The 24,681-nt window shown below is 37.0% G+C and overlaps 1 pseudogene; it reads right to left on the bottom strand.

Annotated features, from left to right (window-relative positions):
• Positions 1 to 24,100, bottom strand: part of LOC123241889 — a 94,797-nt pseudogene extending 70,697 nt beyond the window's left edge.
• Between the last annotated feature and the right edge of the window lie 581 nt (positions 24,101 to 24,681).

Here is a 24,681-nt window from a genome sequence, read left to right as displayed (position 1 = left end):
TCTATGATCAGATAAATGACATTCATCTCATAGTCATAAAACATGTTCTGTTGTTCATATCTTTCCAGTCTGCTACAGCTTATCAAGCTGCTTCAGAACTACAAGTCAGAGTAACCATTTGTCTTAGAAGCTTGAGCAAAGCTCTTAATTCAGCAATAAACTCCTTCATGTGAAAGGGTGGCACCTTAAAGGAATACTACCTTATAGTCACGAGAATTTTTTAAAATAAAATATAAATATAAATACATTTTAATAAATATTTAAAAACTATACATGCAATCTGGTAAGTGATCATTATATATCTTTTAAAAAATGCCAAAGTGATCTCTTGAAAGCCTGTCCAGGTCCAGGAGAGGACAGGATGGCCATGATTGTGCATGTTAATAACAATTCCTTCTCCTATTCCCACCTCCTCCTTTTTTCTTAGACTTTTCCTTTCTTCCCCATCAAAGAAGGTATCACCAACCAGAAGAATTTCCAGCCTCTGGCAATTTTCAACTGGATCAATTCCAGGTCAGTGGATGACAAGAAAAGACAGAAGAAAAGACCAGAATCTGGCCCTGGATCACTCTGGCTCAGACAGAAATTCTTTTAGAAGTTTTGATCTGAGCCCGGGCTAGGATATCAAGTTCTTAATTAAAAAACAAAATAAAACAAAATCTTGAGAGCTCTGGAACAGGGCTTTTTGATGAGGTATAGACTTGCTAATGTTCATGGTTAGAAGATTATTAATGATGATACATGTAAAACCCAGTAGAATTACGCATCAGCTTGGGGAGGGTGGGGAAGCTTGGGGGGGGGGAGGGAAAGAACATGAATCATGTAACCATGGGAAAATATTCTAAAAAATAATAATAAAAATAATAAATAATTTTTAAAAGATTATTAATGTATATATTATATTGTATAGTACATATAATGTATAGCACAATAGCACATACCTGATGTTATCTCTACTCCTTGAAGGATCACCTTATGCTATATAATCTTAAAATAGTAAATATATTCTATGTAACTAAAGTCTGTACTGCATAGGAGGGGCAATGGGGGAAAAAACCAACCAAACAAAAAACTATGGATCTGGGATCCTGGAATCTAGATTCAAAATCTATCTCTGAGGTCCCTATGTAATCTTGACCAGTTTCTCAGTTTCCTCATCTGTAAAAGAAGGGGGTGGAATATACTTAATGACCTTTGAAGTTTCTGCTTATTCTAAATCTATCACTTATAAAAAATAATGAAATCCTACTTGTTAAGGGTTTGGGCTTTTTAAATATATATTCTTTTGTTTTCACGCCAGGCTATGACTTTGTCATCTGTAAATATGTCCTATTTTATAATATTTTGTATCTGATAAAATTAATCCTACATCCTGGCAATTAAAGCATGGAGTACGTAAGCCCAGATTCTAGCAAACTAAGTCAATTGCTTTTTCAGATGTGGTCATAGGGTATCTAGGAAATGCATAAGCATGATTTGTTTCCAACTTTAGACAGGAGCTCTACTCCAAGGATTCTGAGAGAGCCTGCGGCTTGATTTGAGGAATAATATGATATAATGAACAAACAGCTGACTTACGGGTGTTGTAACTTGAGACACTATTCCCTCTGAAGTCGTTATGTTTGCCTATCATGAGAAATGACATTGTTTTCTTCTAAGTGTGGGAAAATTTAGTTGAGTGGAAATTCACCTGAGTCACTGTATTCAGTGACCATAATAGTTCAGTGACCCTTTACAACAATAGAATTGGCAAGTCCGTAGTGGTTCTTGGCCTTGACTATAATTGCCCTATTGAAAAATGACTGGGATGGTCTTTTCATGAAATGACTATTTAATACTTGATGAATGAGCCACTCTCTCAGGCATACAGTCGCATCAGTTATGCTTCTGATCTAAGGACGACTCTATCTGGTCACCTGGGATGGATTTTCAGGATACCAGATTGGACTTCATAACTGCCATCTCTCCCAGAGAGGAGCAGAATGATAAAAACCAAACCAAACCAAACCAAAAACACAGAACTAAAAGGAAAACAAAAGAATGTATGTATATATTTGTTTATACATTTATGAAACTGTTCCCTAATTTTCTCCTCACCCCCCATACCTATGATCTAGAAAAATAACACAGTTTAGAGGGTAGACCTAGAGTGTAAAGTGCTTTGAAAACATTAATTCTTGAGGCTTTACCAAATCTTAGAGAGGTAATGGATAAATATAGCAATCCTGGGACAAGTAGAAATGAGGAAACTGAGGCAAAAAAAGATGTCAAATAATTTACCCAGGAAACTATTAGCACAGTGGATTGAGGGATAGACTTATAGTCAAGAAGGTCTGAATTCAAATTCCACCTCAGACGCTAACTCTGGGTAAATCACACAATCTCTGTCTGCCTCAGTTTCCTCATCTTTAAAGTTATTATTAAACAGCACCTCGTTGTTCAGATATTTTGGTCATGTCCAATTCTTCATGGCCCCATTTGAGGTTTTCTTCTCCAGATACTGTAGTGGCTTGCTAGTTCTTCCTCCAGTGTGTTCCCAATTTATGAATGAGGAACTGAGGTAAATGAAGTTTAAGTGACTTGCCCAAGGTCACAAAGCTAGTAAATGTATGAGGCCAGATTTAAACTCAGGACTTCCCAGCTCCAACTTCAGTGTTCTGTCCACTGTATCATCTAGATACCTAAAATAACAATTATTCAATTATGTCTGATTCTTCATGACCCCATGGACCATAGCCAAATGTGGTCCATGGAGTTTTCTTGGCAAAGAGACTGAAGGGGTTTGCCATTTCCTTCTCCCATGATTTAAAGCAAACAGAGGTTAAATGACTTACTCAGGGTTATACAACTAGTGAATATCTCAGGTTGAATTTGAACTTATGTCCTCTTGACTCCAGGACTCTATTCACTAAGCTATGTAGCAGTCACATTGCCTAAGGAGAGATTAATTGCTATTAAATGATTTATCAGTCATTTAAAAAATGACATTCAAGCTTAAAAAAAAACTAAACTCTTATCAAGTACTTTATTCAGGCCATTTTGAATTTAAAAAACCAGGTAAATTTAAGGTATATAAATTTATAAATCCTTCCAACCATTTTTAAAAATATTTTGGATTGTTTGTCCGTTATTTTTGTTGTGAAAATCCATCTCCCACAGCTGGCTTATGCTTTATAGATTTTTCAGGACCATATTTGTTGTCTGGATCATTAAAACTTTAAGAAAACCTAATAAGTATAGGAAATAGTATGGTAGGTAGTCTGTCTCCTTTAAAGAGAATCTCCTAGGATAAGAATATAAATATGTTTGAATGGGAATTCCTTGAGTTCCTTGCCCTACAACAATGAACTCCCTAAGACTAGTTATAATAAATTCCTTTTCTATAGCAATTTTCCAGGCTATTCGGAAATGTTATATAGGTTTAGAGCTACAAGAAACCTTAATGATTATCTAATCCAATTCCTTAATTTTTATAGAGGGGAAACTGAGACTCAGGGAGGCCCAAAGTCACACAGGTAAGAAGTAGCAGAGGTAGTAGTCAAATCAGGTTTCTAACTTCAGACTCTAAATCCAGGGCTCTTTCTTTTATGCCATCATGCTTCAGTAAGAGATCTCAGCTTCCTCATCTGTAAAATGAGATGGTTGAGGATGAAATGAGAAAGAATAAAAACCTGACAAACCTAAAAACATAGATCACCTGGGAGAAGAACTCCCTACTTGACAAGAATCTCTGGAGAAACTAAAAAGCAATTTGGCAGAAATTAGATTTAGATCATGATCTTATACCACATGCTGTAATGAACTCAAAATGAATATGCAACATAACTATTAAAGGGTATCTATTAGAAAAATGAGAAGAAGGCAATATCAGATAACTTGTACAGTTATAGCTGGGGGGGGAGGGGTGAGTGATGGTAGTAGTGTGAATTCTTAACCAAATAAGAGGTTGAAACAATCACACAAAAAATAAAATAGAACATTTTGGTTTCATGAAATTGAAAACATTTTATATTAAAAAAGATGAGGGGCAGCTCAGTGGATTGAGAGCCAGATCTAGAGACGGAAGGTCCTAGGTTCAAATCTGACCTCATACAATTCCTAGTTGTGTGACCCTGGGCAAGTCACTTGACCCCCATTGCCTAGCCCTTACCACTCTTCTGCCTTGAAGCAAATACACAGTATTGACTCCAAGATGGAAGGTAAGGGTTTAAAAAAAAAACCAAAAACAAGTTAGAGGGAAAGGGCACAGAAAGACCTCTTTCCATCAAATATATCTAAGGATCTTACATTTAAAATATGTGGGGAACTACTACAAATATATGAGCCAGAGTTTTTTTTAATAATGGAGAAGTGGTGGAATAAATAGTTCTCTAAAGAAAAACTGGCAACTGTTAACAACCATATGAAATTTTACTCCGTTAGTAATTAAAAGAGAACTGTTGATTGAAATCACTCTGAGGTTTCACCTCACATCCAGCCAGTTGAAAAAAGATGACAGAAGACAAGAATAGTCAATGTTAGAGAGGTTATAGAAAGAGAAGCTACTATACTTTTGGTGGAGATATAAATTGACCCAACATTCTGGAAAGCAAGTTTTAATCATGCTAAGAAAGTGACTTAAATATCCATGCCCTTGGACTCAGAGATTCCACTGGTAGGTGTATACTCTCAAGGAAATCTAAGATAGAAAGAAAGGTCTCATATGTACCAAAATACTTATAGCAGTTCTTTTGTAGGAGCAAAGAACCAGAAACAAGAAATATTCCAATTGGGGAATGGCTCAACAAATTATGGTACATGAATCTTATATAAGAAATGATGACTATCAAGAATACAAACTAGATTTATTTGAATTGATACATGCAAAGTAAGCAGAATCAAGAAAACAATATGTACAATGATTATAACATTGTAAATGGAAGGGGAAATTTTTTAAACTAAATTCTATGTAACTGTAATGACCAAGAAGAGACATGAGAATGACCAAGGTTAAGGAAGCAGTAAACAATAGAGCAAGCATAAAAGCCCAGATCCTCTGACTCCAAATCAAGTGCCTTTTTCACTATAACAGAGAATTTAATGGGATAGAGAGGGGCTGATATCCTTAGATTATAAAATCATAGTTAAAAGTAACTTTAATAATAATCAAGTCTTGACTCATGGAGATGTTAAATAACTTGCCTTTCATGTTATGGGCAGGAACAGGTACAGAACCCAAATTTCTGACTCCCAGCCCAATCCTTTAATACCACATCATTGTTTCTTCCTTTATGTTCTTAAGGGTTTCATTAGGAGGAAATTTCTCTCAGATTTTAGACTTTGTTCCATTTACATAAATTCAACTCAACATTCCTAAAGATAGTTCTTATTTTATATCTCCCTCTACTTCAAAATCTTCATTTTCACCAAGCCTTTCTGACCCCTCTAATATGTTTATGTGATTATTGCCTTCTCTTTCTGATTTTCAACCATTTTATGCCTTTCATTCATGAATTGCCAGTCTACTAATTAATAGCCACATCCAAGTTCTTGAATAGAAGCTGTTTACTAGCCTTATTGACTATTAGCTGGCAAGATGTGATCACAAGGAATCAAATCCTAAGTCTTAGCGTGGCCACAAGTATTGATGTAATACTTCTCATAGAACAATTCCCCATAGCTAATCATAGTTGGGTGACAGCAAACCACTCAGGCTGTTGTAAAAAAAAAAAAAAAAGGTAGAATGAACTTGAACGATATACTGAAGATGAGTTTCAAGTCATTGTAAGAAGCCCTACGTCTTCAGCCTCTGCCTCAGTCAAGGAGTATAGTATATTAGTTGAACCCATTCATGAGTCCGGAGTCATCTGCCTATTTGGGCAACTAACAAAGCATCTCCATCTCTTCTTTGCAGTGTGGAAAATGTCCTAGTATCAGTCTCAATTGATGCAATTGTGAGAATTAAAAATAATATACAACATCTAAGCATTATATTTTATAAAGTTTATTAATAATAACTTCAAGAAAAAGAAAATTAAAAAGCTAGAGTAAAAAAGGTGCTAACCCAGTCGCGGTGGTGAAAAAGAGAGAGCGAGAGATGGAGTTACAGCCAACTATATACAAAAAATGTAAGCACGCAACGGGGTGGAGAGATTAAAAGGAATTCTAGGAAATACTAAAGGAATTCTGGGGAGCATAGTTCAAAGGTACAAAATTCTCTAATTATACACCTTGCTAGTTTTGTTTAACTATTTGCTCTTTTGATTTTATTTTAAGAAAGGATGGCAATCTGAGTGGGGAAGGGAAAGGATATATCAACAAATTAGGGCAATGTAAAAACAAAAGATAATAATTTGTTTAAAGAGGTTCTAATTCCATGAGGTTACAATTACATTAAAAGATCCTAAAGCGTTAAATGAAAAATAAGAAATGTAGAAAGAGAACACCATATGGAAGAGCAGAAATAATAGCAACAAACAGGAAATCTGAATCTAACTTTAATTATAACAGGAAATTTGATTTAGAACGGCATTCTGTAAATGATACATCATATATCTGTAGCCCCGGATTGCTGAGGTGAGTTTGGGTGGTTCCCTGAAGGACATCCCTATGGTGCAGCATTAGACTCAGCTTCTGTGGAGGGAGGTGGGACTTCAGATTGACTGAGAGACTTCTGAGGGAGACGGAGAAAGAGAAGGAGAGACCATAGGAGAAACTGGGTAAGGAGCAGACTTTTAAGTGATCAACAGGAGGCCCCCAGAGTCATAAACTTGTGGGGAAGAGCCTCACACAACATATCCCTTGATTCCTACTGCCTGCACCCAAGAGACTGTTAAGTGTATATTTCTCAGGTGAAATAATTTTGGACTTGGTGCATATTAATCCCAAAATGCAGAGCCCCATTACTCTTGGATAGTCAATATATTAAAGTAATCTCTACGACTTCTCTTCATTTCTGTACTGCTGCTTGCTTTGATAAATATGTTTACTCACTTGTGATTATCTTTGGTCTAATGAGTGTTTAGTAGGAGGAGATATTAGTTGATTGAGATTAAACTTACTCTTTCTGGTATAGGGTGGGACAATTTCCCACCCTGAGTAATCAGAGAAATGGGGCTTTTATCCTGAACTCCAAAAGAGCATCTTTTCCCCAGAAGGCAACTATCTGATGTTTTTGACATAATAGAGATATATATTATTTTTGCTCTATAACCCTTTCGAAGATAGGAGAGCAAAAGAGTGATTGGCCAGTCATGGGGATCCTCCTTTTTTCAGAAAGGCAGAAATCACTATCTCCTTTGGGGATATGGAATACAGCATTATAAATTCTATCCATCTCCATATAAATCTGTTACACATGGCCTGGCACAGGTCATGATTTCTTGGCTCACTGCTTTGTGTCTATGATATATAAATTAGTGCTTAACAAAAATTGCCTAAACTAATTTTAAATTATGATTTTAAAAATTCAATTGACACATTAATTTCTGTTTCAGGCTCTAGCTGACATTTTCTCTCAGTATAATAGGGACAAAAATACAGGCAGATACAGAAGCAGAAGGGAGCAGGTGGCACCTTCCAGTAGGAGATTCACCTGGGATGTCCCTCTCCCTACCCCACCCCACCCCCATCCCCATTAGGCCTGTAGGAAACAGCTGAATTAAGTGGCAGCTTATAATAGCACTTCTGCTGGGACAGTGAATGAAGTCCAGATAATAGGAGGAGAGCTGATGCATTTATGATCTAATCTGCCTATAATTATAGGTGGTAAGAAACTGTTTGATTAGGGTAGGAAAGACACTGGGTGAACTAAGAAGATACAATGTGGGTATGGCACCTGCCGTTTTTGGTCTTGGCTCTTGTCCCCTTATATTATCTTTATGATGAGTTGGATTGGTAGAAGTGTCTATGTCAGTTCTGAGACATAATTTATATTACTCCAGAGACTATATCAGAATTTGGGAAATAAGTAATGCTTCCTCAGGAAGGGAGTTCACCTAGTTCAATGCCTGACCCATTCTTATTTTATGTTAAGGAACCAAAATTCAGAGAGCTTAAAGCAACTTGTCCAAAGTCACAAAGGGACTGGAACCCAGGTGCTCAGGCTCTAAACCAAGTGTTCTTTCCATGACACTCTCCCTAGAGAAGGATGTCCAGCCCATGAAGTGTCACGGGTAATAGTATTCCCTAAAAGATGGTTAGTTCATAAACATAAATGGTCTTACATACATAAATGCAAAAGAGTTAAGTAATCAGCTGAATTCCCATTTCAGTTAAGAACCTGTTTTTATGTTTTAGAATGGAACTATAGAATCTCTTCTTCTACTCATAATTAACAATAAGATGATATACTCTTCCATAAATGGTCATTTATTAGGGTTCAATATAAACCTTCTTTGAAGAACCCATTTGGCACTTGATTCTATGACTCTTTTATTGCATAATATGCACATTAAGGATGAATTTCCCTAACCTCATTTAAATCACAATAAATGGCAGAAATTTTGCTTTAAAGCTAAGGAAGATAAGCTATAAGATAACATATGATGCAATCACATATGTTCATTTTTAAGATCCTGATTAAAAGAATTTGAAGGGAGAAAGCTTTAGTGACAGATGGGGAAATGTTATTGGAATGACATGTATCAAATATCCTATATGGCCTCAAAATTCTTATTGAAATTTGCATTATCTTATTTACAATTAAACTATGCTAAATCAGACTAACCAGGGAAAAGACCAGTTTGCAGTAATATCCACTGTGTAGAATTCCTCTAAAGAAGAAGGAAAATTGTTTGTTTTTCAATTAAAATCCATACAGTGACTAGACTTAACCTTACAAAGTGCTGGCCAGCATAGGGTCTTAGAACCTGAATAATCAATACTTAAGAATGATTTGTAACTAGCATTCTGATTTTACATACACAAGTTCTTTTAAAGGGGTTGAGTACGCTATTTGAGTATGCTATGTATTTTAAAGCCTCTTAGAAATCTTGTATACATCCTTAATTTTCTTCTTTTAAAAAAATTGTATTGATTCCTTTTGTTCTAATATCATAGTTATTCCTGGATATTCTAGCCCACTGGCCCTTATTATAAAAAAAAGTCAGTTAAGCAGAAATACCAATGCAATATAAATGAACAAAAAGCATTTCTTTATTAATGCTTACTATGCATGAAGCCTTTACTGTACAAACATAAAAAGTGATAGTTTTCTCATAGGGAATATACCCAAGTAAGGGAGTGGTAGCCAGGGAAACATGTTTCAATTTGGAAAGTCACAGGGATAATGAGTAGAACTATGGTCAACTGCTACGCCCCTTTCCAGAAGCAACAGCGGTATTGGTTTGATTGTTTCCAACTCAAGACTGTAGAAGAGCAGGAGAAGAGTAGTGTGGTCTGATGTTGGCTAGTTTTAGTTTGCCATATGCATTTGTGCTGGATGTCTCATTAATAAGAATAGCACAGTCTTAGGATGGTGGTTCCAAACTGAGAGCATAGGGTCAAGGGGTCTGATGGTCATGGCGGGCACAATGACAGGGTAGGTGGCCAGGGTGGAAGATCAGATGAGAAGTAAAGCATCCATTAATTTGACAATGTATGCATGATTCTGTCCTTGGAGTGCTCTCTCTGTCTCTCTATGTCTCTCTGTCTCTCTCTCCATTCTGAAGAGGTGTGTTCCATTAGGTGTTCTCAGGTACAATGACAAAATAATCACAACTACTGAAGCTTTACTTAATGTTCTTTTCACTTAAATTGTTAAAGTCATCAAATATATTGTCCCTCTGGGTCTCTTTATTTTACCCAATTTCAAATGATATAAATCTGATGTTTTCTTGAAATCCTAATGTTTATTATGTTCAACTGCACAATAATATTCCATTGTGTTCATATAACCATAATTTCTTCAGTCATTACCCACTTTATTTCTAGTGTTTTGCTATTTATTATTAAAAAAAATGGGGCAGTTAGATGGTCCAATGATTGAGAACCAGATCTACAGACATGAGGTCCTGAGTACAAATATGACCTCAGATACTTTCTAGCTGTGTGACCCTTGGCAAGTCACTTAACTTTCATTGCCAACACTTACTACTCTTCTGCTTTGGAACCAATACCCAGTATTGATTCTAAGATGGAAGGAAAGGTTTAAAAAAATGCCTCTGTGAATATTTTTTTTATGTGGTGCCTTTCTATCTTTAACCTTCTTGGGGTCAAAGAGCACATACAATTTAGACACTTTTCTTACATAATTTCAAAGGGTTTTCTAGTAAATATTGCTAGATATAACCCATATAAACAGAAGCTCTTTGGGATCCTTTATAATTTTTAACAGCATAAAGAGTTCTTGAGACCAAAAAGTTTGAGAACTGTTAATGTAATTACTATACAGTCTAACTGATCTGGAAAATGCATCCAGAGTAAAAATACCTTTGTTTAAATCTTGTCTCTGTTACAATCAGTGTGAGCTTGGGTAAATCACTGCACCTCCCTAGGTCTCAATTCCATTATTTATAAAATGATGGGTTGGATGAGTTAATTTCTAAGGTACCTTCTAGTTTTATATGCTATAGTCCTATGAAATTTTATTTTATGTATGACAATGCAAATTAGAAAAAATAACTGATGTTCTATGAAGGATGTTAGATAGATGAAATATATTGTAGAGGGAGTCAGTACATACTGGTTAATTAATTTAATGTTTTATATCACTGAGCTTTTACTTCAAAATTTTCACTCTACTGTTAAAATATTTTGAGGATTTTATTAAAATTGTCTTTGTCTCAGGTTGGTCACAGTCCCATTACAGAACAGTTTCAACTATATCTATCATTTAATCCAATAAGAAAAGTTTCAGTGTCCCTGTAATTTAGGTACAGTCATTGGCAAGTATGGGATAGACTAACTTCTTGAGGTGCCTGCTAGCCATAAGAATAATAGCTATAGCTGATATAATAGTGTGACCTTTCTTAGAGAGGATAAAGTAGGAAGTCTGAGCTCATGCACCGAGTGAGTTTTTGGTTTGAAACTGAGAACTTAATGTGCTGTTTGTATGCAAGTCAAATTGTTTTTGGTGAATTGAAGATTGGGGTGACCATTTATTACTGTTACTTTTTCTACAGTGTATCCACTGCATCCCAGCCCATCACTAGCCCTCTTGACTTTTGTCTTGCCATTGGACTTCATTGACTCTGGAAGAGACAGCTTGTGCAACTCAGCCTCACTTAAATCTAATTTATGCTTGAGTCAAAAGACATCATCACCAGTGCCGTCATTTTGCTGCTCTTCTTTTAGGAAGGACAACCACCAATATCTACATTGCAACAATTCTACATTTTTCCCCTATGAGACAGTTTTTCATCATCTCATTGGTCATGCCATGATATGTTAAAGGCTGGCGAATGCTAAGCCTGTGAAAAAGAAAGAAAACATTTACTTTTTCCTTGGCAACTACCATGGTCTTATTAGGGAGTAAGCAGATTCAATGAGTCCATTAGATTTTCTGCTTCTTTTCCCTTTGTGATCTGTTTGGTTTTATCAGTGATATTCATCAAATTTCCATGCTCCAGGGACATGGAAAACTTTATGGTGTGTTTCTCTGGGAATCTATGGCTTGTATCATTTTTTCCTCCAAATGACTATTATTTAGTCATCTTTTCCTGAAGAGGAGTAATTGTAGTTCTCAGTTCTATGCCTGATGGTTCACCTGTCAGTAATCCTAAACTTATTCATTGATAGTTGGGGCTGTTGAATGACTCAATAAGAATTTATTCTCATTGTTTCTAAACTATGTGGTTGTAATAGTTACATATTTTTAAATAGTCAAAAACATTATTTTCCAAAGGATAATTGATAAAGCATGCCAACATGCAATGGCTTGATTGAAATGGATTTGAAATTATTTGAACCTATCTTTGCTTCTGGTAACTGGGAGAGTAAAAAGTGTACAATCGTACTGCCTCCTTATAAAACATTAAATATTCTTAAACAAACAAATAATTTTTGAAAAGTTATTTAATTAATTGATTGATCAATTGAAAAATAATTAAATTCAGGATTATAGGGATACAAAGACAAAAGTGGGATAAACTTTACTTTCATGAAATGTCCATGTATATATGTGTGTACATATGCAGACATATATATGTATGTATACACATATACACATGTATGGATTTAGCCATATTTATATCCATACACATGAGAAAATAAGGAAAATTGTCAGCAACTATTCTATCTTTGAATAAGGTAAAATCTTTTATTGCTTAGGCCATTGGTGTGGGAAAAACCATGTTGTTTTCCTACCTGAAGCAATTTTTTCAAGAATTAATAGTCTCTCTCCCCTCCCTTGAGAATAAGCCCCTTGAGGGCAGGGACTACATCATTCTCATCTTTGTTACTCCAGCTGAGCAGTGTATCTGGCACATGGTAGGTACTTACAAAATGTTTTGCTGGTATGAATGGAAATAAGGTTGAATTTTTATTCACTTTCCTGGTTTCTCAGCTAAAGCTCCTTATGCCCAGCCTTTCATTCCTTCCTTATCTCCTTCCAAAGCTTCACAAATGGGCACTTGAACATCTTTATTCCTTCCTTCCAAAGCACTTTTCCAGAGATAAACACATGTATAAATCGGGCAGAATATTTTGATACAACAAGGTGAGAGAATCCTGAAATATGACTCAATATAAAAACCAGGAATTGTTGTTAATGTTGTGAATCTGTGAAATACGGAAGTTGGGGTGTTCTAAAAGCGGTGGCAATAATCAGCTCATCCTTTTGTTTGGGTTTGATTTTGTTATGTTCTATGTTTTTGCAGTAAGGCTATTCAAGAAAGGAGAACTCGTATACTTGGAAGGTACAGAAGAGTGAATGGTATTATTAGTTGTGTGGTGCAATTACCACACAGAGAAGCATAAAGTGAAATATTACTATTTTGGGGTCTCACCAAAGTGGGTATTATAATTTTATTTATTTACTTGCTGGGGTGGGAAGGTGAAAATCGCTGAACATTATGCCCAAGTCTGGATCTCAGACATATCAAAACTAAATTATCAGGTGTAACTAGGGATGTGTCAGATTTTATTAGCTAATATCTTATCAGAGTAAAATGATTGGAAACGGCTAACTATTCTCCATGGATGTTTTAATCAACAGTGCTGGCCAGGAGGTGGGCTAGGAATCCTCTGAATTCTCCTTATAGTTCCCAGAAGGCTTTGAATGAAAAATCATCCTGTACTTTGAATTCTATCAGTTTTCAAGAGTCTCTAATTATACCTAGTGAGGAGGTCCCACAACCCATATAAAGAAGCCTTGCTTCCAGTTAATAGACTGGAAGGTACTACTTGGATGGCTGCTAGTCATTGGACTTTTAAGCCTACAACAACATTTTTATACAGCAAGAACAAAGTACAAATATTTCCTGTAATACCTCAAAGCAAACTCTTTCCTATACCACATGAATCCCTGAAAGAGATGGGGCTCAAACTTCACTCAGTTCCTATTCAGCACTAGGACCAGTCAGTTCACATCCAAAGGGAGAATTAAAGCTAAGTCCTTATCCCAGCTGCAGTTAAGCTGGTTCTGGAAGGTCACTCCCATAGGTCACTTTTGGCTCGCTCCTACTGATAAAACTGCCTGAATGACTGCCAGGATGAAGGGATATCTTCTTGACCTTCCAAAACTTGGAAACTGTAATCCCTTCCTGTAGAACTGGAAAAAACAAACTCAGAGGCCAAGGACTGAGACTCCTTTTCTCAGGGCTACATGGCCACAGAGGAACTAGGTTCCAAGTCCTCCTCTCTTACAGAACTATCTTTCTCCAAAACCATGAGCAGAAGCCAAAAGGCCCACCAAGAATGCAACCAAAGGGAAAAAAATAGTAGGATGGAGTTGGAGTCTGAGGACTTTGGTTGGAATTTCAACTACCTGTGTGATTTTGAGCAAATCACTTAACCGTGGAGGCAGCATGGTGATGGATGCCACGAATAGAGTACTAGGCATGGAGTAAGCAAGATCTGGATTCACATTTTGTCTCTGATAATGACTAGCTTTGTGACCCTGGGCAATCACTTAACTTCTATTTGCTTCAGTTTACTCAATTATAAAATATGGGTTATAATAGTACTTACCTCCCTAGGGAGTTGTGAGGATCAGATGAAGTATTTGTAGAGAACTTAGCACAATGTCTGGTACATAATAGGCACTTAATAAATGTTTCCTTCCTTCCTTCCTTCCTTCCTTCCTTCCTTCCTTCCTTCCTTCTATTCCTTCCTCTTCCCCCCCCCAATTTTAATTTTTCCACTATAAAATGAAGAGGTTGGACTAGACAGCCTCTGAAATCTAGTCTATGGTCCTATGATCATCAAACAATATATTTATTGAAATAAGTATCTGATTTTTAACGGAATTTAACAGCAACAATTTTACTAGGTTGAAAGTCACAAAGGATAGCAAAACACTTTTTAGTTTTAGGGGGAAAACACTTTAAAGCGGGATCCCTGACATTAAAGCTTTAAAATAGCACGTGGTTACAGCAAGTCAATTTTGAGTCTTAAATTGACTATAGTAACCTCTTAAAGATGGGTCAATGCAATCCTCTGAAATTACTCTCTTCATTATACAGTGTGCTCTGAGACATGTCGAGCTATGCCAAAGGTCACCAACAGAGTTCCCAGAAACATAGTCATGGAGCCTAACAGACAGCACCCAGCCTATCAGTAGGGGCACAGAAACACTTTCATGTCCTAAAGCCAGGATTAAATGATGCAACCCTAGAATTCCATGTCAATTAAAGAGCTCTGATTGCCCATGGGATTTATTTTTCCACATGATATTTAACAAAATGCACAATGACATCTCTGAAAGTCTCTAAACGAAACTTCAGTTGTATGTAGGACATACAACTATTTAGAATTATGTTTAGGAAAAGGTGAGCTTTCAGGGAAAAAGTTTACTGGCAGTTAAAGATTTGATTCCTCCCTGCCCCTATCCCCCCCCAATTCACTTTTCCTTCCATAATAAAATAAAAAAAATAAATTTAAAACAATTTTGTTTTCGTTCCTCAAAAATGTTTTGGACATGAAGTCCTGTTGAAAATTTACATGAGTTGCATTAAGTAGGTTGAGAACACATGTCTACAAAGATCAGGTGACAGAATAGAAAGGTATATAGATATGGATAAGTTGGTCAAGATCTTTATATTTCTATGCGAACATTTCTGGAATTCATCATGTATTCCTATTCATGAGAAGCTTCTCATAAAAGCACCATTCATATAATTTTCTCAAAAGAAATCACAGTAAATTTATGTTGACAATATTCACCCAAAGTACAGGATATAAGAAATTTTCTAAAAATGAGTGTAATATATAGTCAAAAAGCATTTTATTAGGTAATTACCCTGAATTTAGTATTGTGTCAGATGCTGTAAAAGAGATGCAAAAATGTATGTGTGGCATAATTTTTACATTCAAGAAGCATGTATTTTAGTGAATTTCCTGAAGTTAATTTCATATAGAACACACAAATATGAATAAATTGAAACAATAAATAGCAAGATTTATTGTTGTTGAGTCATTTTTTCATTCACGTTGGGCTGTGCCATCATTTGGGGTTTTCTTGGCAAAGATACTAAAGTAGTTTGCATTTCCACCCCCCAGCCCATTTTACAAAAGAGAAAATTGAGGCACATAGGGTTAAGTGACTTGCCCAGGGTCACACAGCTAATAAGTATCTGAGGCTGTATTTGAACTCAGGGAGAGGAGTCTTCATGACTCCAGACAGGGTAGTCTATCCACTATACCACCTAGCAACAAGATAGAATGATATTATTTTCACATATACATTCTAAATACCTAATTCTATTTTATCCAGAATATAAAGTGACTAGACATGTCAACTCTTGCCAGTATAAACTTTGAATTAAAGAAAGGGATAGTTAGAAATTCTTCTAAACATTAAAGTCAAAAGACTAAGTTGGCATCACACGTCATCTCACTCCCATTTATAAATAGTGGGAGCAGAAAGCACCTGTGCTTTCTTTCTGATGGAAACTTTTTTGGCAGCTTAGCAATTACCATGAAATTTAATTCAGGGATGAAGCTGAATCAGTCATAGGATTGTACATCAGAATACAAGAAAGTACCCCAAAAACCTTGGTTTTGATTTAGACAAATACAATACGTGTGTGTGTGTGTGTGTGTGTGTGTGTGTTCTATATAATACTGTCCAATAACATGACTTCTGAGATTTCTCTTTGCTTGTCTTTCTCGTTTGGGCCATAGTCATTCTGGTAGCAATGCTTTTAACGGCTCTATTCCTTAGGAACAAAATGTCAATGCAAGTCATTAGTACTTGGTCTTTTGGTGATTGACTCAGTTTGTCCCTCCTGCCTTACACTTCGTTTTGTTAAACATGATTGGGATCACAGAAGAATATGTAATTAAAATCTTGGCCTTGAAGCCTCCTGACTGGGATTATTTTCTTCCTGTGGTGATATTAATTGGAAATTAGAAATGATTTTAATGCCAAGCTACTAAAAACACATTTCCTTCTTACCAGTTTTTTTCCCCCTCTTACTATAAGCTTCATTAATGGGAATGGGCCTCTAGTTCTGACAAAGGATAGTCAATCCCACATTTAGGAAGATCTTCAATAGGCTTTTCCTCCCCAAACTTGGAGACTTATGTTAATTCGGGTTTCTGTGAATTTAGTAACAATAGCTAATGTAATAATAAGTTATATTACTTCTATCATCTGGATGAGGAAACACAAGTCAAATAACTCAGGGAGGATCACCTGGGTAGAACGTGGAAGAGCCAAGAGAATTGGAGCTCAGGTCCTTGGATTCTGAATCTGGTGCTCTTCCTATCTCACCACACTTTGTAAAACACTTAGGAATACTTGTAGTCTCAGTGCTTTTATCTCTCCTGACTTCAGTGACTGAGGAGCTACAGGGTAAATGAAAACTATCTTACTAGAATCATGAAATCTGTTGTACAAACATGGACCTGGACTAGATGACCTTCAAGGTCATTTCAAACTCTAAGAAACCATGATTTTATGGAGCACTTTTCAATTGACACATTCAAAATAATGTGCAAATGACAAGTCGTCTTTAGATTATACTGGGAGAAAAAGGAGATTGTTATTGGCAATACTTCATAATATAGCTGTGAGCCAGATGACTAAAGTAGAAGTATTTTCTCTGTCTGATAGAGCTTTTTTCAATTAGGTGCAATGCAAAGAGTTATTGTCTCTCCCCAAGCATATGGCACCTACTATGATCACAGACAGACCATAGCCCTAGTGGAATCTAAAATGCACATTTTCTTTTTGAAATGTGTAGATCTGGAGAAAGGGTGCCCATAGGCTCAATGCAGATCATTTACCTATAGAATTCCAAAGATTCCAAGGGTTATGTAGCACAGTAAAATCAGAAGGCAATAAACTGTCTGGTGTTAAACCAATTTACAAATGTCCCACAGAAGTGGTCAGATTTGGAATGTTGTGCGATTATAGGAAATTTATATCTAAATATGTTTTTTTTTTCAGTTTATATCTTTATCTCATTTTCTCATACTTCTGTAATTCCTCAGAATTTAGAGAGGTTACCTTTTCTCAAACCATGAGAGGACCAACCACATTTAAAAAGATTAGTCTAGAAATCTGATCTTTGAAAGAATTCATGACATTCTTAATTCAAACATGAAAAAACATTTAAGTTTTTACAGTTCATATAAAATAAATGTACAGAAAATTGCAGACACTTTGATACTCAGGTGGCTGAAGGAAAATAATTGCATAGCAGCATGCTGTGTTTGGAGCCAGGAAGACCAGAGTTCAAGTCTGTCCTCAAACACTTCCTAGCTATGTGGTCCTGGAAGTCATTTAACCTTTCCCAACCTCAGTTTCTTTATCTATAAAATGAGTGTAATAATTGTTGACTACTTAACAGAATTGTTAACAACAGTTGTGAGATTCAAATGGGATAATATATGTAATGTATTTGGCATACTTAAAGCATTATAAAAGTTAGTAAAATTGCCTTTTATTATCTGTGATCTCATCGATATGGATATTCCATATCTTGCCATCTTGTGGAATTTTTGGCTATGTTTTTCTGCAAATCCTCCATGGAAAATTCATTTAACATATAGATTATTTTCAGATTTAAAAAACAAGTTTTTTGTTTAGCAGTGCAGACTCTCCCTGCCCCACCCCCCAACTTTGAATACTTTAAATGTGCTGCCAAGTTTTCTGAACACAATACAACCTGCTCTCCTCTCTCTGTTTAATTCTGACTATGAAAGACTGCTTATTTTCTTTTTGGACTTTTATCTAGTATATCTTAGTGTATGTCAAGTATATTCTCAAGAAGATTTCCTAGAAATAAGAAATTAAGCATATTCTTATGATTTTCTCCATCATTTTTTTTGATACAATTGTTACTTCCTCCCATAATATATTGGATCCTGAAATTGAAGAGAGAGAGACCAAATGTGGCAGTTCCATTATTGTCATTGATGAGAAAAGATCACTTATAAAAACATACTCTAGAAACAGAAATCTGTTCTATTTCATAGCTATTTGTTGTCCTCCCTCTGGTTTTATCTACAAATTCTTTCAGGAGCATCTGATTTAGCTAGGTCTTCTGTCAACTTACCTACCAGTATATTTCCCCACTTAATTGTTTTTTCCTCTTAGTAAAATGACACTGCACAATCTTCTGGTATCCCCCTCATGTTGGCAAATGGCCTTTTAGTCTAAAATAGCATTGTGTTTGGCTTCCATACTCCTCAGCTTGAATTTATCTGGATTTATGAGCATGGGGACATATCCTTCAGGAACCCAATATTATCTTTGAACCATAATGAAACATTGAAATAGGACTTTATGCTGACCAGTCAATTTAAAAAAATTAAGTGTTTATTGTGTGGGGCAGCTAGGTGGTTCAGTAAATTGAGAGCCAGGCCTAAAGACAGGAGGTCTTGGTTTCAGATATGATCTCACATACTTCTAGCTATGTATCCCATGGCAAGTCACTTAAACTCCATTGCCTAACTATTACCACTTTTCTGTCTTTTAACCAATACACAGTATTGATTCCAAGACGGAAGGTAAAGGTTTAAAAAATGCTCAATATGTGCCAGGCACTGTACTAAGTATTGAGGACACAGATACAAAAAGAAGAAGAAAAAGAAGACATTTCTTGACCTTGAGGAGCTTACAATCCTAGAATAATAGGAGACCTAAAAGAAGTTTGGAAAAGGGGGTTGGTGGGGGGAAGAGAGGAAGAATAGAGAAAGTACCCCATCTGGAGAAATGATGGAAAAGTCAGAGAAGTCTGAAAGTAGTTGTCAGGTGAGATATGAAATATTGTGAAATTAGCTTCCTCCTCAAATGTGGGTTTTGGTATTCATGGGTTTATCTTCCAATCAGAGGGAGAAAGGGTGGGGATGAGATGGAGTCCCAAGGCTAATGGGCTCTTACTGGATAATGAGGCTTGCCAAGTGATGAATCTTCTGTGCTATATTGGTAGTCTTCTGTGCCTGCCTTTGCCTTCAATTCACTGATGATCAAAGTCTATGCTGATCGATTAGAGGTTCTTGTCAAGTTCTTCTCCTCTGTAACATACAGGTACATAAGCTAAAATTATGTGGTGGTTTCTTTATTCATGTCCATCCTAACCTCTGTAAGGAATATGTTTTGTTGTCCAAATGAAGTCAGCTATGCCAACTTCTTTGCTTGTCTGGGAGTAGACATTACATTAAGTTCTAATTATTGATGTCTTTTGGATGTAGTTCAGGTTTTCCACCGTGTTGATTGTTGGACAGAGATGGCACATGGATTATCAACACTTAAATTACCATTTGTAGATGCCCTCAAATTGTAAACACATTCTATTTTCATTTCTGCCACTGTCTCTGTCATTGTAGAAGTGGAAGGGTGCCACATGAGACCAAGTGGCTTGGAAGTTTACCTTTCATTGGTTGATACTCTTACCTACCTCCAGTCATCCTCCCTTACGATCTTTACAAGTTAAGCCTTCTGTTGAGCTTCTTTGTGCTTAACAAAGGAGAACCCCTAGATAGTTTGTTGCCAGGTTCCAAGTCAAAGCATTTCCAGCCAAAGCTTGTACATTGTTGGCATAGCCTTTGATGACCTAAGCCAAGGCAGTTGATGGTAAGACTTCTGTGCTGATTACATTAAGTTCTCCTAGAGTACAAATGGCTTACAAGGATTATGTTATCAAAATTGTGAAAATATATTCTGTCTCTGTGGTTTCCAGTGTTTGCTAAGAAAATTTAAGGTGATATTTCTTTATATCCTTTTATTTTCCAAAGATTTTCCTGTTTATGTTGAAGATCTATTAGTATAGCTGTCTTTGATATGAAATGGACATACAAGGTATAGATGTCCTAAATTCTACTCTTAAATTTGTTAAAATTCCTAGCCGACAAAGGTGAATTTACACCTGAAATTTAACAAGTCAAATACAGATTAAGCTTTCAACATGCTTTTGGGCTTGGATAAGTTAACCTAACCTCTCTCGACCTCGGGCTCCTCATCTATAAAATGAGACAGTTGGACTTCACCTTTAAGGTCTCTTCAGATTAAATCCATGATCCTATGAGCTATATTAAAATATATCCATTCACCTTTGCATAAACACATTGTAAATAGGCGGGACAAATGAATGTCTAACAATTGTTCACATAAATATATAATAAAACTTTTAGGTTTACAAAGTGCTTTTCTTCACAGTAGCTTTTTGAAGTTGGAAGGGAAAGTATTATTTCCATTTTACATTAGAAGGTTAAGACTTCAAGAGACTAAGAGACTTGGCCTTGATTGCATAGTTTCTAAGTGTTGGTGCTGGGATTGGAACCTGGGTCTCTTGACTTTAAATTTTGTGCTATTTCTATTATATCATGCAAATGTGAGTTGCATTTCCTATTTGATGAATTCCTTGTTAGTTAAAATGATATTCAGTTCTATTCAGTGCAAAAGAAGTATTATTTTTGTATAGTCTCTAGTTCATGTATTTTAAAATTGCATTCTTTCCCATGTTTTAGAAATACAAATCCTTTTGAACAATGTGAAGTTATGTTTTCTTATAATACATTCTACTTGAAGCACTTAAAATAGGGTTCAAATGTTAACTTGTTCTTAGGACATTCAAGTGAAAAGCAGGATTATTATTCTAGCAACAAGTTCTCATATACTTTGCAAGATGAATTGACTCAAAATATACTATTGAAACAAAGAGGATTTTCTGTCTCCATGGTATATAAAATAGATATCTATCCTTGCATTAGCAGACATTCTAGACGCAAAAAATGTCTATTTGGTTATTACCATAAGTATATACAACTAGCTTATTTTTAATACTATAAAACAGTGATGAGCAAACTATGGCCTGTGGGCCAGATGTGGCCCCCTGAAATGTTCTATCTCACTGTTGGACATTATTCCTTATCTGACAAATACAATGAGTAGGATACAAGACAATGAAACTTTGAAAGAGTTGCCTTAGAAACAGACTGCCAGATGAGCATTTCCTTTAATTGGCCCCCTCTTTTAAAAGTTTGCCCATCACTGCTATAAAACATAGCACTTTCTTCTTGTGACTTCATACTTTATGACACCCAGAGATTTTTGTTTTTTTGAATGGCCTTGTGATAAAGGAAAAACCAGAGTTGTAATTGATCATAGAGGCAGTATATGAACTGGGGAGTCACAAAACCTGGATAGTCATATGATGCTAAAAGGTCATATGACGCCCATCTAGAGTCCCCTTTCCTCATCTACAAAATAATGATAACACTTGCTCTAACTGGTCTAAATAAAGATTAATCTTTTATATAGTAAAAAGGTAGCTCAGCAGATACCATATATCAACCTCTGGAACTAGAGTTTTTCCTTTTCAAAAGGCTTAACTCCGCAATATGACCCTGTTTTTTGATTTGAAATTTTTATTTTAATTTCTTTATTACATGAAATACTTCAACACAAGACTAGAAATGAAAGTTACTGAAAAAACTCAGACATTCATGATAAAAAAGCAAAATGTTAACATTATTTCTAAGAAAACAACACTTAACATAGTCAAGAAATATAAGCCTATGCTGTTTGGTTGTTTCTCTCCTTTTGGCCTTATTATTCATAGGCACAATAATGATAACTGGAAAACATAGTCATATTTGTGTATGATATTATAGATCTTTTTAAAGTTGCTTGTGTCCTGAAACCTTGAGTCTTGGGACCCTAGCTTACAGACAATATTTTAAGGAAGCACAAGAAACTACTGTATCAGAATCACAGCAACTCAGAGTTGGAAACAGATCTGGGAAGCCTTTAGACTTACTCATAACTAAATGTGAATTCCTGTTACATCACAGGCTACAAGTGGTCTGCGTAACCTTGGATTTTAGATCCAATCTACCTATCTATAAACAACCTATTTCACTTTTTGGTCAGTTCTTTTTGCTTTGTGAACCCAAGACTTCCATGCTGTGAAGTTTGAAAACCAATTAAAAAAAATGGCACTGGCTCCTTTGTTAGTACAACTTTCAGTTATAATTTAAATCTTTAGTCTTATCCTCAACTTTTTTGTCTCAGACTAAATACTAGTTTGGTGTTAAAGAGGGCCCCTAGGTGCTGTGAAACTGTTCTGTTTTGAATAACATATAAAACAGCCCTAAGTCACTATTTTGTGATTGCTATTTTCTCTCTCTAGCCCAGGAGAAACTATTTTGCCTATCTACATTCCACTAGAAGTTTCAATCAGTTAAGATAGTTTCCATTTCCCATTTGAAAACTGTGGAAAAAACATGATGATTTGCATTTCAAAAATTGATAGCAAGGCCATTAACCGGGAGTATCATTTGCAAAGCTCTTGAGATGAAAAAAAAAAGATGAGCTTTTTTTTTTTTTTAAAGTAAAAATACATCCAGAGCCATAGATAGGGGATATAAAAATACAATCTTGTATTCATGTGATATTTCCATTTGGTCCATGCTTAAATTGAATATTCAACAATAGAATGAAGAGGAGAAAGGAATGGAACAATAGAGAAACTGACAAAAATCAATCAAGAAAATGCATCTCAAAATATAATTGAACTCAAAGGCCGGTCCATTTCAACTTACACTTCTTCAATAAGACTATTGCAAAGGAGTTATATTCTTACCTCCCCTAAAAATCATCTAAAAAGGAACTGAGGTTTAAAGAAGTTGAGTTGGAAGTCTCGATCCTAAATCTATCTTTCAATATGAGACCATGTTTTTCAGGCTCCCACAGACAACCTCCCTAACTCCCATGTGATCTTAGCTTCACAGTTCCTAAGTAAATATGTAAATGCTTCCTTTCAATAGGTCACACAGTTCTGGATTTTCTGGGCCAGGAAAGGAAGAATGCTTTAATTTGGATTCTTAACATTTCTACCTGAGGATATCCTTGGCAAGTACTATCTGAGAAACTTAACTAGTTTCCAAGTACCCAGATGGCCGTTACAGCTAGCTTTTTGGACGAAGGAAGTCTTGCAGGTTTTCTAACTATAACTTCTGGAAGCACATTTTTCTAACCCTCAAGCAGCTCAGGGCGTTTCTCTCGATTTACCGTCTACACTTGGGTCTTTAACCTTTAACCTTCCCACCGAAGTCAGGTTGCAAAAGGGAACCTGTTCACCTAGTTTCCAACTTCCCCTCCCCTGCCCAAGCCTTCTATGTGTTGCTGGATCTTAAATGATACCCTGGCTGACTGCTAGAGGTTGGTTGATGCTGATGAAGCAGTTGTAAAATGCTTTGCAAGCTTTGAAGCCCTAGAGATGCACATAAGATAGCTATTAGTACTACGCTGCCAAGCTAAGGAACATCCCTCAGTTCTGGCCCGGCCCCGCAGTCACCCTGGCTCTACCTGTGGAAGTTCATCACCCGGGGCCGCCCCGCCCTCAGTCCCGGGCTGCCTCGGGCAACAGCGAATCTGTCTCTGGGAGGGTCCCGGTTCCCCTACCCCCAGGCAAGGGACCGCTTGGGAGGTGGTAGTGGTTTGGTCGGGGCCGCCACACAAAGGAGAACCCTTTCCTTGGCGGGAGCTCAGGGGCCAGGTATCGCCCATCACTCCCGGGTGAAGAGGAGGACCGAAGTAGGGGGGGGATGCAGACAGGGAAGACTGGCGGGCGTGGGCATCCTTGGCGTGGGGGAGGCCCAGGAAGGTGACAGAGGAGGGAGAAAAGCCTGACTCATGTAGTGGCGAGGGACTCCTGGGAAGCTAAACTCGTGATGCGCCTGCTGCGCCGCGCGGCACAGCGGAGAAGATTCCCATTCTACCAGGGCCCGCTTCAGGCACATGGCCCCTCGGCCCGCCCCGCCCCTCCCCCCGGCACTGCAGAGGGCGCCCCTCCCCCCCTCCCCGGCTCCGGGGCGCGTGCACGCGCTCACACGCCCCAAGCGCAAAGGGAGCGAGGACACACCTTACCCGCTCGCGCTCGCGCCCGCGCCCCCTCTCTCCCTCTCTCCCTCTCTCTCTTTTCATGCCCCACCCCACCCCATACTGGCAACATCACGCTGTCCACCCCGGATTCGCTCCCCGATCTAAAAGTCCCCGCCCCCACCGCGCCGGCGCCTGGGCACCCGACTCCAGGCTTCGGTAGTTTCCGTCCAGGGCACCCGAGCTCAGCGACGACGGCGGGTCCCAGA

The sequence above is a fragment of the Gracilinanus agilis genome, chromosome 3 (genome assembly GCF_016433145.1).
Source record: "Gracilinanus agilis isolate LMUSP501 chromosome 3, AgileGrace, whole genome shotgun sequence".
In the NCBI taxonomy this organism is placed as follows: Eukaryota; Metazoa; Chordata; class Mammalia; order Didelphimorphia; family Didelphidae; genus Gracilinanus; species Gracilinanus agilis.
Note: the sequence above shows the minus strand (reverse complement) of the source record. Positions and strands in the feature narration are given on the sequence as shown.